This window comes from Oryctolagus cuniculus, chromosome 18 (assembly GCF_964237555.1).
Source record: "Oryctolagus cuniculus chromosome 18, mOryCun1.1, whole genome shotgun sequence".
Taxonomy (NCBI): Eukaryota; Metazoa; Chordata; class Mammalia; order Lagomorpha; family Leporidae; genus Oryctolagus; species Oryctolagus cuniculus.
The window spans coordinates 35,513,747-35,517,562 of NC_091449.1; the positions used below are offsets into that span (position 1 = coordinate 35,513,747).

The window sequence follows — 3,816 nt, forward strand, 5'->3', positions numbered from 1 at the left end:
ATGGATAAACAAGATTCATCAGGGAACAAGAGAATGAACCCTTCTAATCTGCTGGGTATAAGGCCACCACAAAACACAAAAACACTGGAGTAAGGGAAAAGGTTTATTAGAGAAAACCCAGCAGACCGGAGGGAAGGGGTGAAGAAGGAGAAAGAGGGAGAAGGAGAGCATCAGAGAGAGAGAGAGAGAGACAGAGAGAGACAGAGGTCAGGAGATGGAGAGAAAGAGAGAGAGAAAGAAAGGAGAGGAGAGAGAGAGAGGTGAGGAGAAAGAAGAGAGAGAGGCGAGGAGAGGAGAGAGAAGAGTGCCACATGCTCAGGGACAGGTCCGTTTAAAACTTTGCAGGGGCCGGCGCCATGGCTCACTTGGTTAATCCTCCGCCTGTGGTGCGGGCATCCCATATGGGTGCTGGGTTCTAGTCCCCGTTGCTCCTCTTCCAGTCCAGCTCTCTGCCGTGGCCCGAGAGGGCAGTGGAGGATGGTCCAGGTCCTTGGGCCCCTGCACCCACATGGGAGACCAGGAGGAAGCACCTGGCTCCTGACTTCAGACCAGCGCAGCACACCAGCTGTAGCGGTCATTTGGGGGGTGAACCAACGGAAGGAAAACCTTTCTCTCTGTTTCTCTGTCTCTCTCTCTCACTGTCTAACTCTGTCTGTAAAAAACAAACAAATAAACAAACAAAAAACAAAAAAAAAACCCACCTTTGCCAGAGGGCGGGCGGGGAAGCAGGAGCAGCAAATCCCATTAGGATGGAGGTGGAGCTTGACACTGGTGGTTGGGCCATGTGGCCACCTGGCTTCCAGCAATGGCAGTGGGGGTTAGAGCCTAGGATGGTGTCAGATGGCACTGGGTATTCAGCACGTGGAGCTGGTGGGCGGGCACTGTGGCAAAGCAGGTAAAACATCTGCCTGAAGTGCTGGCATTCCATATGGGCGCTGGTTCGAGTGCCAGCTATTCCACTTCTGATCCAGCTCTCTGCTCTGGCCTGGGAAAACACTAGAAGATGGCCCAAGTCCTTAGGCCCCTGCATCCACGTGGGAGACCTGGAAGAAGCTCCTGGCTTCTGGCTTAGGATTGGCGCAGCTCCATCTGTTGCGGCCAATTGAGGAGTAAACCAGTGGATGGAAGACCTCTCTCTTTCTGCCTCTCCTCTCTGTGTAACTCTGACTTTCAAATAAATAAATAAGTTGTTAAGAAAAAAAAAAAAAAAGAAAAGAAATGGAGCTGGGAGTTTGGGTCTGCAGATGTTTGCTCTGATCTTGCAGAAGAGAAGTACCTGCGTATGAATTAGGAAGAACTACCCCCTTGGAATAGCCACCCACTTAACCCAACATACTGGCCGTCACCGCACATCTGACATTTGAATCACTGTGCTCCTTTGGGCAGATTTCCCAAATAAGCCACTCCAGCTCAGATGAGATCCGCATCAGGCTAACAAGGGGAAATGGGTAAAAGTGCTGCATCGGGACTGTTGGGGGCTGCTCATTGGGCAGGTTTTCCAAACAGTGGTGGCCTTGTGGCCAGTGTCCTGAAACTTACCTCAAATCTTACAGCCAATAGCAATGATCATGGGTACGAGGGATGCCTTCCTAAACTGAGATGGTCAGTGTTTCTATCTATTTCCGTTATGAACCCCCAAATAAGTGCTATGTTGTGTTTGCCTAGGTAAGTCTGTATCACTTCAAGCAAGCACAGGAAGTCCATGGTTGGTGCTATGGTGTGAGATTAGGACCTGTGAATCTTTCTGAAAGTTGCGGAATCCACCTGGGTTATTTCTTCCTCTCTCTGTGCCTCTGTTTTTATGGAACTTAAAATGGGAATAATAATCTAACTTAATTATATAAAAGACACACTATTATGAACTAAGGATAGTCACTATTGGTTCAGTCCTACTGTGTACCTATCTGGTATCCTTCACTTTATATAGAATTGCAATTAATTCTCACTGTCATAAAATAGAAGAGAGCTCTCTCATTCCTAGAGACAGTCTCTCCCAATGCTAGGCTTAGAGGGGGTAGGGGTTGAGTGATTGTCCTGTCACCTGTCCCATGGCTGCTATGTGGCTAAGCCTGGACTGGAACCCGAGCCTCTGTGATCACAGTTCCTAGACCATTTCCTTTTTTTTTTTTTTTTTTTTTTTTTTTTGACGGTGGCACCAGGGTTTATTAGGGTGTGCTTTAGTACAGGCGCTGGGGCTTGCCCATGGTGTTCTTGATGTACAAAGCCCGGACATTCTGCCAATTCTTCTTCAGCAGTGACACCAGGAAGTTGACAGCCAGGTGGATGTTGTACACAAGCTCATCGTCTGTCATCTTCACGTGGCCGACTGCCACGGCCAGACACAGCACCTTCTTCATCTGGAACTTGATTGTGGACTTCACCTCATCGACTTTGGCCACCATGTTCTCATTGTGTGTCAGCAGGGAGGGGAACTTGCCAGCCTTATTGAGGCCTGGGCCCAGGAATCGTGGGATCTGCTCAATCAGAGACTCTGAGGCCAAAAAGGCGTCATGCTTCTTGGCCAGCTTCTTGTTCTTGTTGAGCTTGTTGAGCGCCTCGATGTCCACGTGGGGGATGTCCACAGCCCTGGCCTCCTCGCAGTGCTGCTGGTCGCCCAGGACACACACGGAGAACTTGGGGCGGGGGGTGGACTTCAGCCTGACGGTGCCCGAGAAGCGTTTGTCTTTCTGGGGGTCATAATTCTTCAAGCTGATCTGTAGCTCCACCGTCTTCAGAAACTTCCGGCGCTTGCGCTGGTTCCGGTGCAGGACTTCCCGCACCGCCTCGTACAGGGGGTCGCGAGAGACTTTGCTGCTCATGGCTCCTCGTGCCGCAGTAACCAGAAAAGAGCCCTAGACCATTTCAAAGCTGAGTGTTGCCGGAAGATGCCAGCATGATTTTAAGAATAAACTTCAGAAGGGTCTGAAATGAAGTTTCTTCTTCCCTGTTTGTTTTAACCTCTGCCTACCAGTGAGGCAATTCTAGAAGAGATAGCTTACCTCAAAATACAGTTTGGGACATAAGAGTTCTTTAAAATACTCATTAAAAATGATCATCAGTGATATTTCCCAGCCTACCCCTCTCCTCCAGCCCACACTCCCATTATGTTCCTAAATATGTATACATGAAATACATAAAATTTGTATAACTTAAATAAATTTTTGAAAAATGATAATTAAAAAAGTTTCTATTGGGTGCAAAAATTTCAAAATCCTCATATATGAGTGGTTTCCGAAAGTTCATAGAAAATGTGCATTATGAAAAAAACAGTACATGGAGTTCAGAATTATTCGCACCCCCCAAAATCATCTTTGAAGCATATCTTCCATGATTTTTGGAAGTACTCTTCTGTAGGTCCTTGAGGAAAAATCATTTGGACACCAATGAAATGCATCCCTGTCTAACTACGCTATCAGCCCAGCCAGTGGAGGGAGCACAGTTTTAAGACAGTTTTCACAAGATTTTATTTCACAAGCTCTCTCAGATGTTTGGTTTTTCTCTCCCTTCCCTCTCTTCTTACTGATAAATGAAGTATCAAAATGTGACTCCTTAATCTTGTGCCTATGTTGTCTGTCTTTTTTTTTTTTTTTTTTTTTTTTTTTGACAGGCAGAGTGGACAGTGAGAGAGAGAGACAGAGAGACAGAGAGAAAGGTCTTCCTTTGCCGTTGGTTCACCCTCCAATGGCCGCCGCGGCCGGCGCGCTGCGGCCGGCGCACTGCACTGATCCGATGGCAGGAGCCAGGAGCCAGGTGCTTTTCCTGGTCTCCCATGGGGTGCAGGGCCCAAGCACCTGGGCCATCCTCCACTGCACTCCC

General features: G+C 48.1%; 1 pseudogene; it reads right to left on the reverse strand.

Annotated features, from left to right (window-relative positions):
* Nucleotides 1–2,108: 2,108 nt before the first annotated feature.
* Nucleotides 2,109–2,937, reverse strand: LOC100339472 (large ribosomal subunit protein uL1 pseudogene; annotated as a pseudogene).
* Nucleotides 2,938–3,816: the final 879 nt, after the last annotated feature.